Here is a 27,594-nt window from a genome sequence, read left to right as displayed (position 1 = left end):
AGCCCTTCTGCAAGAGATGCCAAACTAGAGATCAGAGGAGAGGTACCTTATTCCTCCGAGTTCCACTCTTTCACCCAGCACTGATGGAGTAGCTTCTCTATGTCAGGCACACTGCCAGGTCCTGGGGATACAAGGTGAATAAACACCAGCTCTCTTTCCTCCCTTCATGCAGCTTGCTGTCCAGAGGCGTGACTGGTCTTACTCAATCACATAAATAAATTGAACGTGCATCTTTAAATTACTTCAAAATAATAGGTTCAAGTTAGGAGTGTAAAATAATCTGGCTTAGGGAAGGTAGGGAAAGCTTCCTTGAGAAAGTCGTCAATGAACTAAGGACAGAAAGATAAACAGGAGTACATTAGACAAAGACTAAGTGTTGGAAGAGCAAGAAAGCATTCCCAGGTAGAGGAAACTACCTAAACAGCCTTCCCATCTTCATGAAGTCTGAGAAGCACTTCAACCAAATTTAGGTCCCACCTGCTTCTTCTCAACCCCATATCTATATTTTATTTAAAGGAACTGTGGAGGGGACTTGTATGTGCAAACTGCAAAGGGGAATTGCAGATGGCGGTGAGGGGTTGGGAGACCGCAGCTACCCCCAGCTCTGACCCTCAACTCTGCTCGCGTGGAGAGGCGCAAGGCAGGAAGGCGCGGGGTCCTCTCAAACTTGGACCCCACAAGGCCCGCAGGAAGGAGGGCCGACGGGAGGGAGGACCTGAGCGGATCTCCCTCCGTCAGGGAGAAGCAGGGTGCAGCAGCTATATTTGAATATCGAGGTAAACAAGAGCTCAGCTCAAGTGGACGGGGCACAACAGCTGCGGAAGATTAATCACACACGGCTGCGAGTCACCAGGTCGCCACGAGGCCCCCACCAGCAGGCCGGATGTGCTCCGATCACGTACCCACAGCTCCCTCCGCGTGGGGTGTTTCTCGGCCACTCAAGAGCGCACAGCCCTGCTCCCAGCTGCGGCCTGCCCTTCTGATAAACTACCCCCGTTTTAATTTTCTGCCCAGGAGCCCGAACAACCAAACGTTCGGGGTTTGGTTTTTAGTCACCAGGGGACAGAGCCAAAGACAGACAGAGAGCGTGCGCCAGACTGAGAGAGAGAGACAGACGGACAAGGAGAGACAGTGAGAGCGAGACAGGCGGCAGGCAGGCGGGCAGGGAGCGGGTAAATTTATAGCACTGCATTAAAGGCGTTTGTTCTATTTAACCCCCACCCTCTCCCTCCACGGTTAAAAATAAAACACAGCGAATAAAGAGGAGGGGAAAAATCGCTTTTTCCCCCTCCCGAAACATATCGCTTTCTTCGTCTCCCAGTGGCTCGGGTCCTCGGGGCAGGTCAGGCAGGGTCTTGCAGGAGCGGGCCAGCCTCTGAATGAAGGCCTGTGGCTGTGTGCGTGTGTGCTTGTGTGCATGTGTGTGGTGGTGGCGGTGAGGGGTGTGTGGGCGAGCGGGGGTGGGGGTGGGGCGGGGAGGAGGCGGGGTGGGGAGGGGGAATAGTTACACACTTCACGTCTCTCCACCTGGCCCCGGCCCGCCCAGACCACCGCGGACGGGAGAACACCGGCCGGGAGAAACCCTCCTTCTCCCCGCCCCCTTGGCCGCCGCGCGCTGGTGCGCCGGGGCTGCAGTTCCCGACCCGCGGCGGCGGAGTCCCGAGGTTGGGTTGCGCGCGGGCGTGAGTACACGCGGGCGCGCGCCGAGTGGGTAACGCGCTCCCCTCGCAGCCCCCAAACCCCACGGGCGCTCGCCATCCCGGGAGCACAACACTCGTTGGCACAGCCCAGGCACACACATGCATACACGCATCCGGCACGCAACACGGCGCTCAGCCTCCCTAATGCCCACCCGTCCGTAACCCGACAAACCCGCGACCAGCCCAGGCATCTCTGCACCGCCCCCCGCCTACGCACCACCGCACCTCCCAGGAGGCACTCAGTCCGCCAGAACGCCCCCACCCCACCTCCCAGCACCGCCTGCATCCCAGTACACTTTCCGGGGCACCCTCCCCCGCCACCTCTTCTGACACTAGACCCGCAGGAAAGCAGTTCACGTGAATGATCTCGAGAAAGAACTTAATTAACACCATTATTCACAAGCCGGAACCCTCACGGGGACATCCCCAAACCCACCCCCTCCACCACCACCACCTCCCGCTGCCCCCGCCCGACCTCTGCCTCCCCGGCCTCTGCCGCCGGTTGAGGGGGAAGGGCAGGAGGCTCAGCCCTTCACTCACCGTTTCCTCTCGGTCTCTCGGGCGGGGTGGGCAAGTGAGGGGGGTGTGTGAGAAAGGTGCGCGATGCCCCCGCCGCCGGGCTCCTCACCGGCCGCAGCGGCTCATCGCCCCAGCGGGCTGCCCGCCGGCCGCAGCCTCGTCCGGGGCATGTCAGTTCGCCGCCGCCGCCCGCCCGCCGGGCTCGTGGGCTACCAGCTTTCAGGGAGCCTTGGGGTAGCGCATCCGGAGGGCGAGGGCTAGGGCCGGAGCAGGGGGCCTGGGGAGGGGTCCCTCGGCACCGGTTTAAGGAGCAGGGAGCACGCCTCGGTAGACCCCCGGGAAACCCCGACTCGGGTGCGGGCTCGGACTAAAGCCCTGGAGAGGCCCGGAGTCCCGGCCGCCCGCAGCAAGGGGATCCCTGCCGGGAGGGGCAGGAAGGCGAGCGGCCCGGCGTGCTCTGGCGGCTCCGAGGACCCCGGACTTGCAGTCTGCGTCGCCGGGGCTTTCCCGGGGCTGGGAGCGCGCCGGCTCTCCCCCTAGCACGCCGTCACCGCGGGACTCGTCTCGGCCTCGCCGCGCGCGGAGGGGACGCGCGGAGGGTCTGGTTTCTGGGCGAGCCGAGAGCTTTGCCCATTAAGCTGCAGGAGAAAGCCAAATCAAAAAGCCAATCTCCAAGCCTCCAAAACCCAACGTCACCCTATCACGGCATGACTAGCCGCGCATATTTATCCTCGCGCGCCGATGGAGGTGATTTTCAGAGAGCTTTCCGACCAGCAGCGGGGAGCCGAGTCCGCCTCTCGCATCCCGAGAGCCCCCAAGACCGAATGCAGACGGAACCCGTAGCCCGAGGCCACCCACCCAATCTTTGGAGCCTGGCGCCAGGCGCCTCCTGGCCAGCGGCAGTTCCAAGACGGCGGCGCGTCCTGACCTGGATTCCGCGGAGTCCAGAGCTCCGGGCAGCGGCGGGGAGGGAGGGCAGGCGGGCGCGCAGCACCGGCTTTCCCCTTGTCCTCAGGAGACGCCGCCTGCAATCCCGAAATTAAGTCTCTACCAAACACATCTGTGGTTTTTAAATATAGCAGGGGACGATTAACCAGGCAGGGTCCACCCAGGCCTAGGGGAGGAGTTGATGGGGGACGGAGGTTAGCGGTGTAGGGAAAAGAAAACTCCTTTCTCCCCTCTTTTTTTTTTCCCCTTCTGTTCTTGGTGCAGAACTCAGTCTGTCATTTTCTCAACCCAAATCAAACAACAGCTTGTGACAGACGCTTGGGTGAGCGCTGGTATGTTGGCTTTGGGGTTTTCAAGGCTAAAAATACGAGGGGGCTGTCTCCCAAATTGCTGCTTCTTCTGGGCCTGGAGTCTGGAAGAGAGATGATCCTTTGATGCAGCAACAGAACTAGGGTTTGGGGCTTGGCTTACACGAAGTGTACACACGTAGCCTGAAATCAGATGCCTGTAATTTCTGCTATATTTGTCAGGCTTGGTCCTGGAGGCCTGAGGGGTGGGCAAGCCTCTCCCAAGAATGGGGTTTCACATCCCTGTCTATGGATGGCATTAGGCAGATCTAAAATGAGACTGGTGGGGGCTTCTGTAGAGACACCAGGGCAGATTCTGGGAGAGAACATAGGGGCACGAAGTTGCTCTCGGGCCTTTGCTGCCTGAAGCCGAAAATGATGAGCCAAAAAAGTGAGAACAGTACTCTGAAAGTGTCAGCACCTCCTCAGGGCCAAGCGCACTGCTAATGAATTTGATTGCCTTCATGTCATCCTCACAAAACTCTGTGAGACAGGTACAGTTATGAACTCCATTTTTCTCTTGAGGAAATTGAGCCTTAGAGAGGTAAAAAAACCATCCCAAGGCCACATGTAGCAGAACCAAGGACTAGAAAAAGGTGGAATCAACTGGATTTTCACTGATAACTTCAACAGTATGTGCAACTTCCCAGATTCCTGGCTCCCCTAAGAACTGCTCTGGAACAAGGTTTGGTCCAAAGAGATTAAGTAGGCATAGGAGTTAGAGAGCACCTGAGCTTGGGATGGTGTGTGAGTTCTTTCCTGGTCCCTTGAACAATGCTATTTAGCAAATCACACAGTGGTTTCAGTCCTGAGTCTGAGTCCTGGATATCCTCAGTCCTAACTGAGCCCTGTCGGAGAAGGCACTCCAGTATTCTCGCCTGGAAAATCCCATGGATGGAGGAGCCTGGTGGGCTGCAGTCCATAGGGTCACGAAGATTCTGATACAACTAAGAGACTTCACTTTCACTTTTCACTTTCATGCACTGGAGAAGGAAATGGCAACCCACTCCAGTGTTCTTGCCTGGAGAATCCCAGGGACAGGGGAGCCTGGTAGGCTGCCGTCTATGGTGTTGCACAGAGTCAGACATGACTGAAGCGGTTTAGCAGCAGCAGCAGCAGCAGCAACTGAGCCCTGTGATCTCACATCCCTCAACATTCATGGATCTTGAATCCAGTTCGGGGCTGAGGCACTGACTCTGCCAAAGTTCAATAACTTCTAACGTGTGATTTCAGGTTATGACAGTTGGATTTACCTTGTGTCTGTTTTCATGGAGACCCATGATGCAGATTGGCCCATAGTCAAGACCAAGAGACTGCTGGTGGGCCCATAAATTAGTGTAGATTTTAGGGAAGGCAGTTTTGGAAGATACATCAAATTACCTAAAAAATGTGAACCACTTTTGCCTCTACTAGTAATTTTACTAGTAGAAATTCATTCTGTGGCAATAATGGAGGATTTGTGCTCAAATGTTTAGTTACAAGGACATTCACAGTAGTATTTATAAGAGGAAAAAACTGGAAGCATCTTAATTTTCCATCAGAGAGAACTGGAGAGGGTAGCCTTTCCCTTTCCCAGGGGATCTTCCTAACTCAGGGATCGAATTCTTTACAAGCTGAGCCACAAGGAAAACCCAAGAATATTAGAGTGGGTAGCCTATCTCTTCTCCTGCAGATCTTCCCAACCTAGGAATCGAACTGGGGTCTCTGCATTGCAGGTAAAGTCTTTACCAACTGAGCTATCGTGGAAGCCCTTATGAGGTATGTGGCTGCTGCTGCTGTTAAGTCGATTTAGTCATGTCCGACTCTGTGCGACCCCATAGACGGCAGCCCACCAGGCTCCCCTGTCCCTGGGATTCTCCAGGCAAGAACACTGGAGTGGGTTGCCATTTCCTTCTCCAATGCATGAAAGTGAAAAGTGAAAGTGAAGTCACTCAGTCGTGACCGACCCTCAGGGACCCCATGGACTGCAGCCTTCCATGCTCCCCCGTCCGTGGGATTTTCCAGGCAAGAGTACTGGAGTGGGGTGCCATTGCCTTCTCCGCTTATGAGGTATAATTATGTATGATGGGTTTTGACAAAAGTACATACAAATGTAACAACCACTCAAATCAAGGTACAGGACATTTTCATCTCTCAAAAGTTCTTGGTCCCCTCTGCAATTATCCCTCACCTTCCCTCAAGCAACCATTGATTGTTTTCTGTCACTCTAGATTCATTTTTTGGCGTGTTCTAGATTTTTTTCTTCTTGCCTCTATATCTGTTGATGTTTCTTCAGTAAATATTTGTTGTTGTTGTTGTTAAGTCGCTAAGTCGTGTCCAATTCTTTTGCAGCCTCAAGAACAGGCTTCCCTGTCCTTCACTCTCTCCCAGAGTTGCTCAAATTCATGTCCATTGAGTTGGTGATGTTTTCTAACCATCTCATCCTCTGCCACCCTCTTCTCCTTTTGCCTACCAACTTTCCTAGTATCAGGGTCTTTTCCAGTGAGTCTGATCTTTCCACCAGATGGCCAAAGGATTGGAGCTTCAGCTTCAGCAGTCCTTTCAATGAGTATTCAGGGTTGATTTCCTTTAGGATTAACTGATTTGATCTCCTTGCAGTCCAAGGGACTCTCAAGAGTCTTCTCTAGCATCACAATTCAAAAGAATCAATTCTTTGGCCCTCAGCCTTCTTTATGATACAACTCTCACATCTGTACATAACTACTGGGAAAACAAAAGCTTTCTATATAACCTTCATAAGCAAAGTGATGTCCCTGCTTTTTAATATGCTGTCTAGGTTTGTCATAACTTTCCTTCCAAACAGCAAGTATCTTCTAATTTCATGGCTGCAATCACTATACACAGTAATTTGGGAGCCCAAGGAAAAATAAAATCTGTCACTGCTTCTGCTTTTTCCCCTTCTATTTGCCAGGAAGTGATCTTAGATGCCATGATCTTAGTTTTTGGAATGTTTGGTTCAGGCCAGTTTTTTCACACTCCTTCTCCCTTATCAAGAGGCGCTTTAGTTCCTCTTCACTTTTGTCATTATGATGGTTATTATCTGCATATCTTGAGTTTTTTGATATTTCTCCCGCCTGTCTTGATGCCAGCTTGTAACTCATCCAGCTCAACATTTCACATGATGTACTCTGCATATAAGTTAAGTAAATAGAGTGATAATATATAGCTTTGTCATACTCCTTTCCCAATTTTGAACCAGTCAGTTGTTCCATGTAAGGTTCTAACTGTTGCTTCTTGACCCACATAGTAGGCAGATAAGATGGTCCGGTATTCCCATCTCTTTAAGAATTTCCCAAAGTTTGTTGTGATCCACACAATCAAAGGCTTTTGTGTAGTCGATGAAGCAGAGTAGATGTTTTTCTGGAACTCCCTTCCTTTCTCTATGATCCAACAAATGTTGGCAATTTGATCTCTGGTTCCTCGGCCTTTTCTAAATCCAGCTTGAACATCTGGAAGTACTGGTAAAGCCTAGCTTGAAGGATTTTGAGCTTAACCTTACTAGCATGGGAAGTGAGTGCAATTGTCTGGTAGTTTGAACATTCTTTAGCGCTCCCCTTCTTTGGAATTAGGTTGAAAAGTGACTGTTTCCAGTCCTATGGCCACTGCTGGGTTTTCCAAATTTGCTGACCTATTGAGTACAGCACTTTAACACCATCATCTTTTTAAAAAAATTAATTAACTTATTTTAATTGGAGGCTAATTACTTTACAATATTGTAGTGGTTTTGCCATACATTCACATGAATCAGCCATGGGTGTGCATGTGTTCCCCATCCTGAGGCCCCCTCCCACCTCCCTCCCCATCCCATCCCTCAGGGTCACCCCAGTGCACCAGCCCTGAGCACCCTGTCTCATGCATCTAACCTGAACTGGAGATCTGTTTTACATATGATAATATACATGTTTCAATGCTATTCTCTCAAATCATCCCACCCTTGCATTCTCCCATAGAGTCCAAAAGACTGTTCTTTACATCTGTGTCTCTTTTTCTGTCTCACGTATAGGGTCATCATTACCATCGTTCTAAATTCCATATATATGCGTTAGTATACTGTATTGGTGTATTTCTTTCTGACTTACTTCACTCTGTATAATAGGCTCCAGTTTCATCCACCTCATTAGAACTGATTCAAACGCATTTTTTAATGACTAATATTCCATTGTAACACCCTCATCTTTTAGTATTTCAAATAGCTCAGCTGGAATTCTATCACCTCCACTAGCTTTATTGGTAGTAAAGCATCCTAAGGCCCACTTGACTTCACATTCCAGGATGTTTGGCTCTAGGTGAGTGACCATACGATTGTGGTTTTCTGGGTCATCAAGACCTTTTTTGTACAGTTCCTCTGTGTATTCTTGCCACTTCTTAATTTTTTCTGCCTTTGTTAAGTCTTTACCATTTCTGTCCTGTATTATGCCCATCCTTGCATGAAATATTCCTTTGATATCTCCAATTTTCTTGAAGAGGTCTCACCTTTCCCATTCTATTGTTCTCTTCTATTTTTTGCATTGTTCATTGAAGAAGGGCTTCTTATCTCTCTTTGGTATTCTCTGTAACTGTGCATTCAGTTGGGATGATGAAAGATACTTGTACATATAAATCTCTTTATTTTTTTCTTTACTCCCTAATAATAATAATATCATTATTTGAAAGCATATAGTTCTTTATCCCGGGAAGGCAATGGCACCCCACTCTAGTACTCTTGCCTGGAAAATCCCATGGACGGAGGAGCCTGGTGGGCTGCAGTCCATGGGGTCGCAAAGAGTCTGACACAACTAAGCGACTTCACTTTCACTTTTCACTTTCATGCATTGGAGAAGGAAATGGCAACCCACTCCAGTGTTCTTGCCTGGAGAATCTCAGGGACGGGGGAGCCTGGTGGGCTACCGTCTATGGGGTCGCACAGAGTCAGACACGACTGAAGCGACTTAGCAGCAGCAGCAGTAGTTTTTTATCAGATTACCAGGGTACATTTGGATTTGCCTATAATCTCTATTTATAATAGTTCTATTAAAATAAGAAAAAACATGTATTATTTCTCCTGTTATTCAATACAGTTTTATAAGTTTTAGGCAATACAATAAGATAAAAAAAATTACTAAAATATCCCTAAATAGTACAATCTTCAATTTCAGGTTAGAAGATTGTTTTCCAGGAAAGATTAACAAATTCTACTTTATGACTCAGTTTCCTCATCTATGGGCTTCCCTGGAGGCTCAGATGGTGAAGAATCGGCCTGCAGTGCAGGTGACCAGGTTCTATCCTTGGGTCGGGAAGATCCCCTGGAGAAGGGAATGGCAACCCACTGTGGTCTTCTGGCCTGGAGAGTTCCATGGACAGAGAGCCTGGCAGGCTATAGTCCATGGGGTCACAAAGAGCTGGACACCACTGAGACTAACAGCTTCAATTCCTCATCTGTAGAACTGATAGAACAGTAATCGGCATATTATGAGGATTAAATGAGTTAATGCACTACAAGGCTTGAAACAATGTCTAGCTGTTAGTTGTTAGTTCTCCAAAAATGTTAGTTTTTGTTATTAAAATGATTGAAAAATGTGGCTGGATACAAAATTAAAATACAAAAGTTAACAGTTTTAATAAACAGAAATTTAAATTTCTGGGGGGAGGAAATCCCATTTTTAATAAAACCTTGAACTATAAATACCTCGAAATAAAGTTTACAAGAAAGCCAAAAGACCCAAGTAAATAAAACTATAAAATATTAAAATGTGGAAAAAAGATATCTAAATGGAGTCACAACTTCCTAAGATATTAATAGGATGAAATAATGTCATAACAATATCTACCCTTCCCAAAGGAATTTATATATTTAAGGAAATTTCAACCAGAATCCTAGTTTAATTTTTTTTTTACACTGGATATGATGATTTTAAAGGTCAGTGGAGAAATAGCTGAAAACAATCTAGTATATTTTATAGACATCTGGTGTGTGAAGTGAAGTAGGCTTTAATTTAGGAAGTATTACTACCAATAATGGAGAAAGTGATGGCACCCCACTCCAGTACTCTTGCCTGGAAAATCCCATGGATGGAGAAGCCTGGTAGGCTGCAGTCCATGGGGTCACTGAGGGTCGGACACGACTGAGCGACTTCCCTTTCACTTTTCACTTTCTTGCATTGGAGAAGGAAATGGCAACCCACTCCAGTGTTCTTGCCTGGAGAATCCCAGGGATGGGGGAGCCTGGTGGGCTGCCGTCTCTGGGGTCGCACAGAGTCGGACACGACTGAAGTGACTTAGCAACACTACCAATAAAGCCAGTGGAGGGTGATGGAATTCCGGCTGAGCTATTTAAAATTCTAAAACATGATGCTGTTAAAGTGCTGCAGTCAATATGTGAGTAAATTTGGAAAACTCAACAGTGAGCACAGGACTGGAAAGGGTCAGTTTTCATTCCATTCCCAAAGAAGGGCAATGCCAAAGAATGTTCAAACTATAATAAAATTGCACTCATTTCACACGCTAGTAAGGTTCTACTCAAAATCCTTCAAGCTGTTCTTCAACAGTACATGATCAGAGAACTGCCAGTTGTACCAGCTGGGTTTAGAAAAGGCAGAGGAACCAGAGATCAAATTGCCAACATTCCTTGGATCATGGAGAAGGTAAGGGAGTTCCAGAAAAACATCTACTTCTGCTTCCATGCTGGGGCTCACAAAGCGATGGGACCAGCTCTCCCTCCAGGTAGGAATCAATTGGAAAATCCTGTGTCAGTTCCTGGGGCAGAGGAACCAATTAAGACCTGACAGGGTACCCAGTGCAGACCAGGAGCCACTCCCCAAGCAGGGCAATTATCCCTATGTCATTATTCCATGGGGGCCTAAATGCAAATAGCCAACAGGCTGGGTTTAACAAAAAATACAAGAAATTCAACAAAAGCCCAAAGAGAGGGAAACAGCCATTGTGGAAAGAACAATGCACTTCCTGTAAGGAGGAAAGGCATTGGAAAAAAGATTGCCCTGAGCTAACACAGAAGAAGGCAAAGCAATAAAACAAAAATGGGAGCCTCTCATATGGTAGAAAGAGAGCAACACTGATGGTGAATGAAGAGGCCCAGGGCCTCCATGGGACTTGAGGAGCGGAGCCCAATTCCAGTTTCTCCACAGACAGTAGGGAATGAGCTGATTGACTTTGGGTCACCGGAGTCTCTGGAGAAGTTCAAGTTCAGTTCAGTTCAGTCGCTCAGTCGTGTCTGACTCTTTGCGACCCCATGAATTGCAGCACGCCAGGCCTCCCTGTCCATCACCAACTCCCGGAGTTCACTCAGACTCACGTCCATCAAGTCAGTGATGCCATCCAGCCATCTCACCCTCTGTCATCCCCTTCTCCTCCTGCCCCCAATCCCTCCCAGCATCAGAGTCTTTTCCAATGAGTCAACTCTTCGCATGAGGTGGCCAAAGTACTGGAGTTTCAGCTTTAGCATCATTCCTTCCAAAGAAATCCCAGGGTTGATCTCCTTCAGAATGGACTGGTTGGATCTCCTTGCAGTCCAAGGGACTCTCAAGAGTCTTCTCCAACACCACAGTTCAAAAGCATCAATTCTTTGGCGCTCAGCCTTCTTCACAGTCCAACTCTCACATACATACATGACTACTGGAAAAACCATAGCCTTGACTAGACAGACCTTAGTCGGCAAAGTAATATCTCTGCTTTTGAATATACTATCTAGGTTGGTCATAACTTTTCTTCCAAGGAGTAAGCATCTTTTAATTTCATGGCTGCAATCACCATCTGCAGTGATTTTGGAGCCCCAAAAAATAAAGTCTGACAATGTTTCCACTGTTTCCCCATCTATTTCCCATGAAGTGATGGGATCGGATGCCATGATCTTCGTTTTCTGAATGTTGAGCTTTAGGCCAACTTTTTCACTCTCCACTTTCACTTTCATCAAGAGGCTTTTTGGTTCCTCTTCACTTTCTGCCATAAGGGTGGTGTCATCTGCATATCTGAGGTTATTGATATTTCTCCCAGCAATCTTGATTCCAGCTTGTGTTTCTTCCAGTCCAGCGTTTCTCATGATGTACTCTGCATATAAGTTAAATAAGCAGGGTGACAATATACAGCCTTGACGTACTCCTTTTCCTATTTGGAAGCAGTCTGTTGTTCCATGTCCAGTTCTAACTGCTGCTTCCTGACCTGCATACAAATTTCTCAAAAAGTCGTCTGTTTTTCCAATCTCTTGAAGGCCAGCTAGGGGACCTCATTTTGAAACATAGTTTCTTATGTATACCACAGTGTCCAGTCCCTCTTTTGGGTGGAGATCTCCTTTGTAAAGTTCAAGTAACTTTTCTGCCAGAAGGGCTTAACATCAGAGTCCACCAGAGCAAGCTTTAAGCCTACAGATGACAATCATAAAAATCCCATAAAAGGAGACACAGCTCTTTCCCCACCAAGGTATATGGAAATATAAGACCAAAAGGGTGGGCAGATGGCACCCCAGGAAAGGCCAAAAACGCATAGGTCTCCTTAAAAAGGGATGATGGGACACTTAGCCAATACAGAGCTCGTTAAAAAGGGATGGTGGGACACCTAATCTAAAACAATATCCTCTGAGACGAGAGGACAAAAAGGAAATCCAGACAATTCTCAAGAAGTTTTTGAAAATAGGACTGATGAAACCCTGCAGGTCCCCATATAAACCCCCTATTCTCTTGGTCAAGAAGTCAAACTCAGCAGAATATCGCTTTGTCCAAACTTGAGGGCTATTAATGAAATAATTTAAGAGTGGCACTCTGTGTGTGTTCTGCTCACGATTATTCTGAGAGAATATGGCTGGTACTCAGTTTGGGAACTTAAAAGATGGTTTCTTTTTTCCCTGCATTCCTATTTGAGGAAGAATCACAGCAGCTATTTTCTTCTGAATGACAGGACCCAGAAACACAGGTAGTCCAAGAGTAATGTTGGACAGTCCTGCCTTGAAGATTTAAAAATCCCCCTACCTTATTTGGGGAATAAGGTTGGAAACTTAATATGGAGTGAAGGACTTTTACTGGAATATATGGATGATTTGCTAGGGCGATTATCAAGTTGTGATGGGATTGCTTCTCTAACAGACTGACTTGTCAAAATACCAGTCAGTGTATTCAGAAAAGGACAGAGAGAGGGTCAGATAGTAGGTTTTCTCTCTTGATTGCCTGGCTGGAAATATTATGCACAAGGAATTGTTTTGATCCCTGAGATACTGCTGGACATTGTGCTGCAGCACACTCATGAAATGAAAATGTTAGTTGCTCAGTCATGTCCAACTCTTTGCAACCCCATGGATTGTAATCTGCCAGGTTCCTCTGTCCATGGAATTCTCCAGGCAAGAATACTGAAGTGGGTTGCCATTCCCTTCTCCTGGGGATCTTCTCGACCCAGGGATTGAACTCAGGTCTCCTGCACTGCAGGCAGATTCTTTACCGTCTGAGCCACCAGGGAAGCCCCGCAGCACATTCATAATAGTACCCATTATGGGAGAGATGCCACCTTAAATGGATTCAGAAGTATTTAATGGGATCTAACCTATAAAAGACTACACAGCGAGTCACTCAGAACGGCTTGATTTGTGCAAAAATAGCCCAAAGACTGCTGTCAGAGTTCCCCAGTTGGGGACTCAACACGGAGGGACCTGCCCCACTGAGAACTGGCAAATAGACTTCACTCAAATGTTTTGAGCTGCAGGAAATTCTAGATACCTGCTGGTGCTTGTGTACAGCTTTTCAGGATGGGGGAAAGCATATTCCACCCAGATAGCAAAAAGCCTCTAAAGTTGTTATAGCCCTTCTTAAGGAAATTAACCTCCAATCTGGATGGTCTCTGACGTGTTATGTGCTAAGCCACTTTGGTCAAGTCTGACTCTTTGCGACCCTGTGGACTATAGCCCACCAGGGTCCTCTGTCCATGGGATTCTCCAGGCAGCATCACTGGAGTAGGTTGCCACGTGCTGCTCCAGGGTATCTTCCTGACCCAGGGATAACACCAGTGTCTCTTACGTCTCCTGCACTGGCAGATGGGTTCTTTATCACTAGTGCCACCTGGGAAGCCATTGGATGGTTTCAGTTCAGTTCAGTTGCTCAGTCGTGTCCGACTCTTTGCAACCCCATGAATCGCAGCACGCCAGGCCTCCCTGTCCATCACCAACTCCCGGAGACTCATGTCTATCGAGTCAGTGATGCCATCCAGCCATCTCATCCTCTGTCGTCCCCTTCTCCTCCTGCCCCCAAGCCCTCCCAGCATCAGAGTCTTTTCCAATGAGTCAACTCTTCGCATGAGGTGGCCAAAGTACTGGAGTTTCAGCTTTAGCATCATTCCTTCCAAAGAAATCCCAGGGTTGATCTCCTTCAGAATGGACTGGTTGGATCTCCTTGCAGTCCAAGGGACTCTCAAGAGTCTTCTCCAACACCACAGTTCAAAAGCATCAATTCTTTGGCGCTCAGTCTTCTTCACAGTCCAACTCTCACATCCATACATGACCACAGGAAAAACCACAGCCTTGACTAGACGGACCTTAGTCGGATGGTTTAGTACCCTTCAAAGTGATAAAGAGGCCTGCCTTTGTCTCAAGCATAACCCAACAAGTGTCTAAACACTGCACGTTAGTTGAAAACAACCACCAAGCCGGAGACCACAATCAACAGGAAAAACTGAGAAAATCAATCATACATTAGAAAGGAGCATTGTTAAAGTACGTCAAGAAACTAATTTAACTTGAGATAAGGCCTTGCCAGATGCCCTGCTACTGATTAATGTGTCTCTTAACAGCAAGCTTAAATTAAGCACTTTTGAAATATTTATGGTAGGCTATTCCAGGTGTCTGTCTGGGCAGGAGAATCTATAGATGTCTTAAAGGACTTAGCAGTCACCAACTGTGTTAAAATTTTAGCACTATATTAACTTCCATTCATGAGTTTATCTCCAACAGTCTGTCTCCCCAAATGAGGAAGTCCTGCTCCCCTTCCTGCCTGGGGAAGTTCTTCCTCTAAACCTGGAGAGAACAAGGACCTGAGCATCAACTTGCCCCTCAGTGGACAGGACCATACAAGGTGCTGTTGAACACTAACTCCTCTTTAAATTAGTGGGGATAAGACCATGGGTTTACCACACCCAAGTATGACTCACTCTTTCAAAAACTGGATGGAACAAAGAAAAACAGATTTGGTCTTATGAGCCATTGAAAGTGAAAGTTGTTCAGTCATGTCCGATTCTTTGTGACACCATGGACTAGTCCATGGAATTCTCCAGGCCAGAAGACTGGAGTAGGTAGCCTTTCGCTTCTCCAGGGTATCTTCCCAAGCCAGGGATGGAACCCAGGTCTCCCACATTGCAGGCAGATTCTTTACCAGCTGAGCCACAAGGCTTAAATTGCTAGTTCAAGCCAGACTTCCTACCAGAGAAGAAATGATGATTTGCTCTTGCACTGGTGACAGACAAGGGACCTTTGGAAAGGACCAAAGGAGGAAATAACCTTCCCTCTTTTATAAAATGTTTGGATGTGTGCTAAGTCTCTCAGTCATGTCCAACTATTTGGGACCCCATGGACTGTAGCCCACCAGACTCCTCTGTCCAATAAAACTTGTTTGTCTTTGTAAAAGACCGTTGACTTGGTATTTGGTCTTTCCATTGTGCAGGAGGTCACAAACCCACTTGCTCGGTTACATTTCTAGTTATAAGATACAGGTTCTAATGAGGCTTCCCTGGTGGCTCAGACAGTAAAGCGTCTGCCTGCAATGTGGGAGACACAGGTTCGATCCCTGGGTCGGGAAGATCCCCTGGAGAAGGCAATGGCACCCCACTCCAGTACCCTTGCCTGGAAAATCCCATGGATGGAGGAGCCTGGTATGCTACAGTCCATGGGGTCGCAAAGAGTCAGACACGACTGAGCGACTTCACTTTCCTTTCCTTTCCTAATGTGTAGGACAATGACCACGGATTTTGTTCTTTTTGTTCAGTCACTAAGTCATGTCTGACTCTGTGATCCCATGGACTGCTGCACTCCAGGCTCCTCTGTTCTCCACTATTTCCTGGAGTTTGCTCAAACTCATGTCCATTGAGTCAGTGATGCCATCCAACCACCACCCTCTGCCACCCCCTTCTCCTTTTGCCTTCAGTTCTTCCTAGCATCAGGACGATAGTAATATTGTATTGTACACTTGAAATCTGCCAAGAGTAGATCATAAGTGTCCTCACTACACACTCACAAATTAAATCATTACAACATACACCTTTTAAAAATCACATACAACAAGTTTTTTCAGTCAAACCTCAAAGGAACTGGCAAAAACAAAACAAAACAAAAACAAGAGCACGAGAAAGATAACCAGAAAAGGGCTGAGGCTGTAGGGGGAGTCCCCAAAGGAACAGTAGGTGGAATGAACTAAACCAGAAAAAACTAAAAGTGAGGTGAGGCAGAGGGCCATGTTCTTGGGTGGTGAACATGTTGATGAGGGAGAGACACAACAGGGAAAAGTTTTCCACCCCAGACTCCGAGTTACCAGCCCTTAGTGAGGGGCAGTAAAACTGCCACAAAACCACCTTCAAAAGCAAGGGGGACGCCACAACTATTTCTCGAAAGCCAACTATCTATGGGAGTGTTCTGGGGGTGAAGATGGACCCGTCAACAAGACAAAGTTTCTGCTCTCATGGTGCAGAAGGGGGATAATCGGCAAATAAACTAGAGGGCATTTTTATGAATTTCCAGACGGAAGAAAGTGGCATGGAGAAAACTCACGCCAGGTAAAAGTTCAGAGAGTGGTTGTGGTGAGAATAGTTTGGTGGCAATCTAGATTGAATGCTCAGAGAAGGTCTCCCAGGGGAGGTCACATTTGAGCAGTAGCTTCGGTGAAGTGACGGCGTGTGCACATCTGGAGGTAGATGACCAGCGCCGCGTTCAAGGAGCAGGAAGCAGCCATCGTAGCTAGAGCCTAGTAGGATGTAGGGCGGGAGAGAGAGCGGCAGGCAACAAGGAAGGAAGAGCTTCAGCTCCGGCTGCTGCTGAAGGCAGGCAGCCTGGAACTCCTGAGGCTTTTAGCTTGAGGTCCCTTTCCCTAAGTTCTTTCTACGCGAGACATCACACCATTCTTCCCTTGCTGTAAGTCGTCCTCTTCCTAGTGGAGGGCTCTTTCCTTTTTCCCATGGCTTGGTTGTCCACCCACAAGGTACTTTGTCTATTGCAGGTCTGTATGCTACAGTTTAGAAGTCAACAGAGCTAAAAATAACAGTCTCGATGGAGTGCAGTGATAAATCTGCTAAATTCTGCACAGAGCCAGAGGCAGTAGGGAACCAGACAGCCCAGGCCCCAAGCACCCTGCACAGTCTCTTCCCCCAAGAAATCATCACAAAACTTCTGGTCTTGATCTATTGATCGCTTCACCAGTGAGAAATGCACTTTTTGATGAAAACAGCTCTGGATAGATTTGCTCCTTCCAGAGGTGGTGAACAGCACCAGCTTTGTAACATAACAGCCTCTTACACTGTGATGCTGATTTTAAAGACAGACAAAAGAAAACAGTAATATTTACCTAATTATGAAGCAATGCATATTTATTTTGGGGAAATTAGACATGCAGAAAAGGATAAAGAAAAATCATCCAAATAACACCAGCTGGACATAACTGTTATGACATGTGTAATTTCATACAGTTACACGCTTAATATGTGTTTGAGTATACCTGGGCATTTGGTAGTTACAATTTTGTATCCTAACTTTAAATTCAGCGTTATTTAGTAACCAGCTTTCCACTGATACTGTTTTTTAATTCCACAGACTGGGCTTTAGGCTCTGGTGATACCAAGGAAACTAGTGCAAGGAGAGGTTTGGGTTGGCAAAGTCAGAATTATGTCCCAAGTGGTTGTTTTCTGAGATAAATACTGTTGTGTTATAACCTTGGCAGTCCTTGACTCCCCTCTCCAGTTCATAAGGGTGAATTATACAAAAAGGATAGATGAGACTCAGAGATCTGGGGACTGGTTTTTATTTAGCTGATTATTTTATTTAGTGTGTAGCTGTCAATAGAACTCATTTCAGTGCATAGTGGCATTGCTGAGGAACAGATACCTACACACCCACATAAATGGTATTAAAATTTTTGACTGCCCCTGCCATGGAATACAGCGATTTCCCAGGCAGTTCAGTGGTAAACAATCTGCCTGCCAATGCAGGTGACCACGTTCAATCCCTGGGTCGGGAAGAATCCCCTGGAGTAGGAAATGGCAACCTGCTCTAATATTCTTGCCTGGACAATTCCATGAATAGCGGAGCTTGGTGGGCTACAGTCCATGAGGTCACAAAGAGACACAACTGAGTGACTAAGCACTCACACGGCATGCACACACCACAGCATACACATCCTGACCTTTATCCTAAAAAATTGGGCTTTCTAACCAGAGAAATTGGCTTATTCGTTAGTGTTAAGAGATAAGGGGAGCTGTCTTAATCAAAGATACTATCAGAGATTAACTGTTCTCTGTCTGACTTGGACATAACAGTTCTCTCCTTATTTTTGGCCCTGCTGAGCCTCTAAATGATATTTGTAATGAGTTCAGCCTACATATAATTTTTTAAATTGAAGTTGATTTATAATATTGTGCTAGTTTCAGGCATACAGCATAGTAATTCAGTTTTTCTTTCAGATTGCTTTCCATTATAGGTTATTACAATATATTGAACATAGTTTCTTGTGCTATACAGCAAGCCCTTGTTATTTACGTAGTTTGTGTATAGTGGTGTGGGTCTGTTTATCCCATACTCCTAATTCAGCCCATGGAATACTTTAACCACCTTTTGCATTTCTACAATTTTGGTGTGTTTGTTATCTTCTTTTATTCTGATTGTAGCCAAGGCTAAAGCAAGAATCAAACATAGACCAAACCCATTTCTTTACCAGTCCTAATCATAACATCATCTAGGTAACTTTATTATCCTTTCTTCTTATCAGAGCACAGAGGATCCTATGACATACTACCCCACATGGCAGCAGCCACTGTTAGCTCATTTCCGCTTTCTTCAGCCTTGGCCACAGTAAGAGTGAAAGATCAAAAATTGCAGTAAAGAGGCTGAATAAGCATGAAATTGTGACTGGTCTAAGTCAATCAGAACTTTAAATCTCTTTGCCACATATTCACCTTTCAGCCTGTGTTGCAGTCAGAGATGGTTCTTTGATCCAGTTCCCATCTTGGGCATAGTAGAAAGTCTGGAAGATATTTCCTTCTTGATGAACAGGAAAGGTGTTTTTCCTTTGCCCCCTTTTCTCATCTTTGAATGTTGTGTGAAGACCTAAGGCCTGGAGTTTCCGTAGCCACTTTGTGACCTTGTGACAAATGTGAGGATGCAAGGCAGCATGCGTAGCCTGCTGAAACTCAAGGATGAAAAGTCGCTGGGTCCCTGATGACATGTTTGAGTTGCCAGTCAACTCTGGAACTGCCCACTTTGGGAATTTTCCTTAAGAAACAAGAAAATTTCCAATGGCTTAATGCACTTTTCTTGCAAGTGAACCTATCCTAATTGGTGCAAAGAATTATCAAAGAGTGAGAGGTTAAGCTTTTCTGAAGGGTACCCTCAATGTTGTAGTAACTACAAACTTAGTTCAGTTCAGTTTAGTCGCTCAGTCGTGTCCAACTCTTTGCAACCCCATGGACTACAGCACGCCAGACTTCCTGCCCATCACCAACTCCTGGAGCTTATTCAAACTCATGTCCATTGAGTCAATGATGCCATCCAACCATCTCATCCTCTGTCGTCCTCTTCTCCTCCCACCTTCAATCTTTCCCAGCATCAGGGTCTGTTCCAATGAGTCAGCTCTTCACATGAGGTGGCCAAAGTACTGGAGTTTCAGCTTTAGCATCATTCCTTCCAAAGAACACCCAGGACTGATCTTCTTTAGAATGGACTGGTTGGATCTCCTTGCAGTCCAAGGGACTCTCAAGAGTCCTCTCCAACACCACAGTTCAAAAGCATCAGTTCTTCAGCACTCAGATAATAAATCCAATTTCAGGAGTTAACCAGTTGAGTGAACACGAACATTTGTCTTCTAACTGGTGGAAGCTGATCTTTACAAAAGATGGACAGATTTAGATTAGCAAGTGGCCAAAAAAGAAACAACCAGAATCTATATCCACCAAACTTTGAGTACAGCTATATGGCATATTTTAAAAAATATACTCTCTGTTACATCTAAAACATGTTGACATTAGTATATTTTTTTTGACAATACCAAACTACTGCACAATTGCACTCATCTCACACACTAGTAAAGTAATGCTCAACATTCTCCAAGCCAGGCTTCAGCAATATGTGAACCGTGAACTTCCAGATGTTCAAGTTGGTTTTAGAAAAGGCAGAGGAACCAGAGATCAAATTGCCAACATCCGCTGGATCATGGAAAAAGCAAGAGAGTTCCAGAAAACATCTATTCCTGCTTTGTTGACTATGCCAAAGCCTTTGACTGTGTGGATCACAAGAAACTGTGGAAAATTCTGAAAGAGATGGGAAGACCAGACCACCTGACCAGCCTCTTGAGAAACCTGTATGCAGGTCAGGAAGCAACAGTTAGAACTGGACATGGAACAACAGACTGGTTCCAAATAGGAAAAGGAGTATGTCAAGGCTGTATATTGTCACCCTGCTTATTTAACTTCTATGCAGAGTACATCATGAGAAACGCTGGACTGGAAGAAACACAAGCTGGAATCAAGATTGCTGGGAGAAATATCAATAACCTCAGATATGCAGATGACACCACCCTTATGGCAGAAAGTGAAGAAGAACTAAAAAGCCTGTTGATGAAAGTGAAAGAGGAGAGTGAAAATTTTGGCTTAAAGCTCAACATTCAGAAAACGAAGATCATGGCATCCGGTCCCATCACTTCATGGGAAGTGGATGGGGAAACAGTGGAAACAGTGTCAGACTTAATTTTTCTGGGCTCCAAGATCACTGCAGATGGTGACTGCAGCCATGAATTAAAAGACGCTTACTGCTTGGAAGAAAAGCTATGACCAACCTAGACAGCATACTAAAAAGTAGAGATATTACTTTGCCAACAAAGGTCCGTCTAGTCAAGGCTATGTTCTTTCCAGTGGTCATGTATGGATGTGAGAGTTGGACTGTGAAGAAGGCTGAGCGCTGAAGAACTGATGCTTTTGAACTGTGGTATTGGAGAAGACTCTTGAGAGTCCCTTGGACTGCAAGGAGATCCAACCAGTCCATCCTAAAGGAGATCAGTCCTGGGTGTTCATTGGAAGGACTGATGTTGAAGCTGAAACTCCAATACTTTGGCCACCTGATGTGAAGAGCTGACTCATTTGAAAAGACCCTGATGCTGGGAAAGATTGAGGGCAGGAGGAGAAGGGGACGACAGAGGATGAGATGGCTGGATGGCATCGCTGACTCGATGTACATGAGTTTGAGTGAACTCTGGGAGTTGGTGATGGACAGGGAGGCCTGGCATGCTGCTGTTCACAGGGTCGCAAAGAGTCAGACACGACTGAGCGACTGAACTGAACTGAACAGAGAAAAGTAACCTATACAGTGTAAGAATGGGCTGCCCAGGTGGCACTAGAGGTAAAGAGCCCACTTGGGAATGCAGCAGACATGAGACCCTGGCTCAGGAAGATCGCCTGAAGGAGGCCAGGGCAACCTACTCCAGTATTCTTACCTGGAGAATCCCATGGACAGAGGAGCCTGGCAGGCTATGGTCCATAGCACTGCAAAAAGTCAGACATGACTGAAGTGACTTAGCGTGCTTGCATGCATATTATAAGAACAGGGAGTTAGAGTCTGAATAGAGACCTTTCAAGGAGCTTTGGAGGGCACTAAGGCAGAGAATAACCTTGAGCTGGCACATGCATCCACCTCAGAGCAGGTGATACTAATTATGTGTTTTCAGAACCAAAGGAAATCAGAAATATCTCTTGATTTCATCTACCTCATAACTAAACATTTTAATTTCCATCAATTTTTATTGAGTGGGTATTCATTTTGCAGATCATTACTGACAACTCTAAATGGTCCTCTTCCTCACAGCACCTAAAATATTGTTGGGTCTATTTAAAAATTGAATTATGGAATCTCTTTAAGAACATAGTACTAAGGAAAGTTCCTTAACTTTAAAGTCAGACCAAGGAGAATTTAAATTTCCTGATATTAATTAGCTGTGATCTTGGACATATTACTTTACACATTTGAGCCTCATTTCTTAACTGAGAATAATAATGCCCATCACAAAAAGCTGTTGGATAATTTAACTAAAGAATGTATAGAACACACAGTAGATATTGATAAGTGATAGATTCCTGTTAAGGGCTAACAGGAAATAGATGGAATATTTAAACTGGGATATTTTAAGGTTTACTTTTTCTTTAAAAATTATTTCCAATGGTGGGCAGAACTTAGGGGAACTACCTCTAAGAAAAAATTCCAGGGTAAACAAAGTTGCTCTCCAAATTTAACTTACAGGATTGTTTATCACATCGTTTTTGTGAACTTGGGGAACATTCGGAAGCTATCCAGATGTCTAAGTATAGGGGATTGTTTCAGTTCAGTTCAGTTCAGTCGCTCAGTTGTGTCCAACTCTTTGTGACCCTATGAATCGCAGCACGCCAGGCCTCCCTGTCCATCACCATCTCCCAGAGTTCACTCAAACTCAGGTCCATCGAGTCAGTGATGCCATCCAGCCATCTCATCCTCTGTTGTCCCCTTTTCCTCCTGCCCCCAATCTCTCCCAGCATTCACAAAGCTGAATATCAAAAAGCCACTAAAAATAATATTGTAAATGTATTTACATCAAATATTTTATTAGTGTAGTACTAAATGAAAAGAGCAGGGGTAAGACATCATGGAGAGTAAAATCTATTTTGCTTTAATTATATGTATGTTTTTAATCTACATTGATACCTAGAAATGAATATTTAAAGTCAGACCCTTAAGATTCTCCTGAGAGCTTTTCTGAATTGCCAGTTTTCTCAGTCCTCCTGAAAAAGATAGAAAGTTTATTTCAGGTTTGGGGAGATAGGAGTCACCCTTAACCTGATTGGGATGATTTACATCGAGTGGCCAGAATTCTGTTCAATAATGAGTCTTCTCATGTATGTCTGAATCGGAGCTATCTCTGAGGTGGGGTGTGGTTCAAAGTGAAGGTAGAAAAATTGCTCTTGCTTGCCTATGAGTTTAGAGCACGCTGCCTTGCTAAGTGTTGCTTGTTCCTTTGTGATTAATGATGCGTGAGATATCTGGGAAACTGAAAACCGCATGAAGGCTGTGATGCGGTATATTCCCTTTCGAATAGACTATGAAATTGGACTGGCCATGGTTTAGCTCAACACAGGCTGGATGACTGAAGTCCACGTATGGAATTACTTAACACAGAATAACCCAGAAAGCACAGCTGCTGGACTACTGTGGTCTGAGTTCATTTTCTGGCAATACCTCTGAGGGTGGAAAGGTGGAGTTTCATCAACAGGGAACTCGAACTGAAGTGCTTACACTGTGACAGGATGTAATGATACTTTTAGGGAACAGATCACAATAAACTGTGGAAAATTCTGAAAGAGATGGGAATACCAGACCACCTGACCTGCCTCTTGAGAAACCTATATGCAGGCCAGGAAGCAACAGTTAGAACTGGACATGGAACAATAGACTGGTTCCAAATAGGAAAAGGAGTACGTCAAGGCTGTATATTGTCACCCTGCTTATTTAACTTCTATGCAGAGTACATCATGAGAAACGCTGGGATGGAAGAAACACAAGCTGGAATCAAGATTGCTGGGAGAAATATCAATAACCTCAGATATGCAGATGACACCACCCTTAGGGCAGAAAGTGAAGAGGAACTAAAAAGCTTCTTGATGAAAGGGAAAGAGGAGAGTGAAAAAGTTGGCTTAAAGCTCAACATTCAGAAAATGAAGATCATGGCATCTGGTCCCATCACTTCATGGCAAATAGATGGGGAAATAGTGGAAACAGTGTCAGACTTTATTTTGGGGGGCTCCAAAATCACTGCAGATGGTGATTGCAGCCATGAAATTAAAAGACGCTTACTCCTTGGAAGAAAAGTTATGACCAACCTAGATAGCATATTCAAAAGCAGAGACATTACTTTGTCAACTGAGGTCTGTCTAGTCAAGGCTATGGTTTTTCCAGTAGTCATGTATAGATGTGAGAGTTGGTCTGTGAAGAAAGCTGAGTGCCAAAGAATTGATGCTTTTGAACTGTGGTGTTGGAGAAGACTCTTGAGAGTCCCTTGGACTGCAAGGAGATCCAACCAATCCATTCTGAAGGAGATCAGTCCTGGGTATTCTTTGGAAGGAATGATGCTGAAGCTGAAACTCCAGTACTTTGGCCACCTCATGGGAAGAGTTGACTCATTGGAGAAGACTCTGATGCTGGGAGGGATTGGGGGCAGGAGAAGAAGGGGATGACAGAGGGTGAGATGGCTGGATGGCATCACTGACTCGATGGACACGAGCCTGAGTGAACTCTGGGAGTTGGTGATGGACAGGGAGGCCTGGCGTGCTGCAATTCATGGGGTTGCAAAGAGTCAGACACGACTGAGCGACTGAACTGAACTGAACTCTATATGCTAACGAATATTCTAAAGTTTTCTCAAATTATTACTTTAAATCCTCTAAAAGCTCTGTGAAGGGGAATTCCTTGGTGGTCCAGTGGCTAAGAATCTGCCTGTCGATGCAGGTGACAAGGGTTCGATCCCTGGCCCAGGAAGATCCTACATGCCGCGGAGCAGCTAAACCCCTGCACCACAGCTGCTGAGTCCACACTCTAGAGCCCGGGGGGCCGTAACCCACTTCAGCAGGTCCTCCTAGAGCCCGCGCTCCCTCAACAAGAGAAGCCACCACAACGAGGAGCTTGTGCACTGGAATAAAGAGTAGCCTCTGGCCAGCCAAAGCTAGAGAAAGCCTGCACATCGTGACTAAGACCCAGTACAGCCATAAATAAACAGATTCGTTGGTGGCTCAGACTGAATGCAATGAAAGAATCTGCCTGCAATGCAGGAGATGCATGTTTGATCCCAAGTTGGGAAGATCCCCTGGAGGAGGGAATGGCTAGTATTCTTGCCTGGAGAATTCCATGGACAAAGAGGAGTCCGGTTGTCTACAGTCCATGGGGGTCACAAAGAGTTGAACGTAACTGAGCGACTAACACTTTCCAGGCTGGCCACAGCTAGAGAAAGCCTGTATGTAGCAACTAAGACCCAGCGCAGCCATAAATAAGTAGATTAAAAAATTTTTTTAAATTAGTTTTTAGAAAAAAGCCCTATGAGAAAGACACTGTTATTAGTTCAGCTTTACAAACTGAAGAAACTGGGAACACAGAGAGGTTAAGTAACTTGTCCAAAGTTACAGAGCTGGTTAAGTAGCAGAGCGGGGATTTGAACCCCAGTCTTGCTTCTTAAACCATTACTATCTGCTACCTCTGTAGTAAGTGTAACGTCCTTGACTGAAGCTGGCAGGATGTAGAGGAAAGGGAGAAGGCGGAGCTTGGCAAACGAGATAATGTCCTGACAAATGTCCATTAGCAAGCAACTGCTGTGGAGGAATACGGGCCCAGTGTTTCCAGATCATCCGAGTTTTTAAGAGAAAACTGAAATCTGACTTTTAAGTAAAATTCCTAATTTTAAAATATATTGCTGACCAAAGCATAAGTGTGCGTGCACACACATATGCACAGAAACACACATTCTTACTACGGTGGATGACTAACTTCTGAGCCCTGTTATAAAAAGAATGGGTATTTTGGGACTTCCCTGGAGGTCCAGAGGTTGACTCTGCACTTCCACTGCAGAGGGCGTGGGTTAGACCTCTGGTAGGGGAACTAAGATCCCACATGTCAGAGAGCATGGTCAAAGGAAAAAAGGACATTTCCATGTTCAGTTGTCTTGATCAGAGAAAATAATCTAGCTGATTAACCTTAGATGGAAAGGACAAAAAAACCCTCATCATTTATTATTCTGTGGTTTAAGCAAGTTAATGTCTCAAGTTTTTATTTCATCTGTAAATCAATGGGGATAATAGTATTATCTCATAGGATTTATGTGGGGGGCTATGTGGGACTATGTGGGGGCTGACTTGGGCAACCAACTTTTAAAAACATAAATAATAAATAATTATTCAATATATAATGGGGTAGATATGACATAAATGTATTATATTTTAAAATATTAAATATACAATATATTTAAATATTGTATTATATATAAAAATATATAACTATAATTGACAGTTGTTTTATTACTTTAACAAAAATGTGAAAAGTGTTTATTGGAAATTACTGGAAATTATATATCATTCTGTATTATTTGGGCTTCCCAGGTGGTAAAGAGCCTGCCTGACAATGCAGGAGACATAAGAGATGTGGCTTCCATCCCCGGGTTGGGAAGATCCCCTGGAGGAGACATGGCAACCCACTCCAGGATTCTTGCCTGGAGAATCCCATGGACAGAGGAGCCTGGCGGGCTACAGTCCATAGGGTCGCACACAGTCGGGCATGACTGAAGAGACTTAGCGTGCACACACCCAAGCAGTCATTTATCAGATGCATCCTTTGTGAGTACCTTCTCCTTGTGCAGGCCTTGTCTTCTCATTCTCTTGACAGTGTATTTCACATATCAGAAGTATTTAATTTTAAATAAGTCCAGCTTATCAATTATTTTTTTCATGGATCCTGCCTTTGGTATTATATATCCACGGTCTTCTATCGGTTGGCCTAAAAGTTCATTTGGATTTTTCTGTAACATCTTATGGAAAAACCCAAATGAATATTTTGGTTAACCCAATATATTTTCACCTGTTATCTTCTAGGAGCTTTATAATTGGGGGCTTTATATTTAGATCTATGATCTATCTTTAGTTAATTTTTGTGGTGGGTGTGATGTCTGCATCTAAGTTTGTTTGTTTGGGTTTGGTTTTTGCTTGTGGATATTCAGTTGTTCCAACAGCATTGTTAAAAAGATTAGCTTTTGGATAGCAGCCATTCTGACTGGCGTGAAATGGTACCTCATTGTGGCTTTGATTTGCATTTCTCTGATAATGAGTGATGTTGAGCATATTTTCATGTGTTTGTTAGCCATCTGTATGTCTTCTCTGGAGAAATGTCTGTTTAGTTCTTTGGCCCATTAAGTCTACAAGCAATAAATGCTGGAGAAAAGGGAACCCTCTTACACTGTTGGTGGGAATGCAAACTAATACAGCCACTATGGAGGACAGTGTGAAGATTCCTTAAAAAACTGGGAATAGAACTGCGCTATGACCCAGCAATTCCATTGCTGGGCATACACACCGAGGAAACCAGAATTGAAAGACACACGTGACCCCAGTGTTCATTGCAGCACTGCTTATAATAGCCAGGACGTGGAAGCAACCTAGATGTCCATCAGCAGATGAATGGATAAGAAAGCTGTGGTACATATACACAATGGAGTATTACTCAGCCATTAAAGAGAATACATTTGAATCAGTTCTAATGAGGTGGATGAAACTGGAGCCTATTATACAGAGTTCAGTAAGCCAGAAAGAAAAACATCAATACCATATACTAACACATATATATATGGAATTTAGAAAGATGGCAATGATAACCCTGTATGCGAGACAGCAAAAGAGACACAGATGTATAGAGTCTTTTGGACTCTGTGGGAGAGAGAGAGGGTGAGATGATTTGGGAGAATGGCATTGAAACATGTATAATATCATATATGAAATGAATCACCAGTCCAGGTTCGATGCATGATACAGGATGCTTGGGGCTGGTGCACTGGCATGACCCAGAGGGATGGTATGGGGAGTGAGGCGGGAGGGGGGTTCAGGTTGGGGAACACGTGCACACCCATGGCGGATTCATGTTGATGTATGGCAAAACCATTACAATATTGTAAAGTAATTCAGTTCAGTTCAGTTCAGTCCCTCAGTTGTGTCTGACTCTTTGTGACCCCAGGAATTGCAGCACTCCACGCCTCCTTGTCCATCACCAACTCCCAGAATTCACTCAAACTCATGTCCATTGAGCCGATGATGCCATCCAGACATCTCATCCTCTGTCGTCCCCTTCTTCTCCTGCTCCCAATCCCTCCCAGCAC

The 27,594-nt window shown here is 45.4% G+C and overlaps 1 protein-coding gene across 6 annotated transcripts in view; it reads right to left on the bottom strand.

Moving 5' to 3' along the window:
* Window positions 1-3,218, bottom strand: part of SLC8A3 (solute carrier family 8 member A3) — a 164,070-nt gene extending 160,852 nt beyond the window's left edge. For 4 of the 6 annotated variants that reach the window (XM_040226180.1, XM_040226184.1, XM_040226182.1 and 1 more), the window contains exon 1: window positions 2,241-3,108. The gene's annotated coding sequence lies outside the window, so the exon portion shown is untranslated. Of the gene's footprint in view, window positions 1-2,240; window positions 3,110-3,147 lie in introns of those variants that run through there. The other 2 variants (XM_040226181.1, XM_040226183.1) reach the window with 2 other exon arrangements.
* Window positions 3,219-27,594: the final 24,376 nt, after the last annotated feature.

The sequence above is a fragment of the Oryx dammah genome, unplaced genomic scaffold (assembly GCF_014754425.2).
Source record: "Oryx dammah isolate SB20612 unplaced genomic scaffold, SCBI_Odam_1.1 HiC_scaffold_26, whole genome shotgun sequence".
Classification (NCBI taxonomy): Eukaryota; Metazoa; Chordata; class Mammalia; order Artiodactyla; family Bovidae; genus Oryx; species Oryx dammah.
Note: the sequence above shows the minus strand (reverse complement) of the source record. Positions and strands in the feature narration are given on the sequence as shown.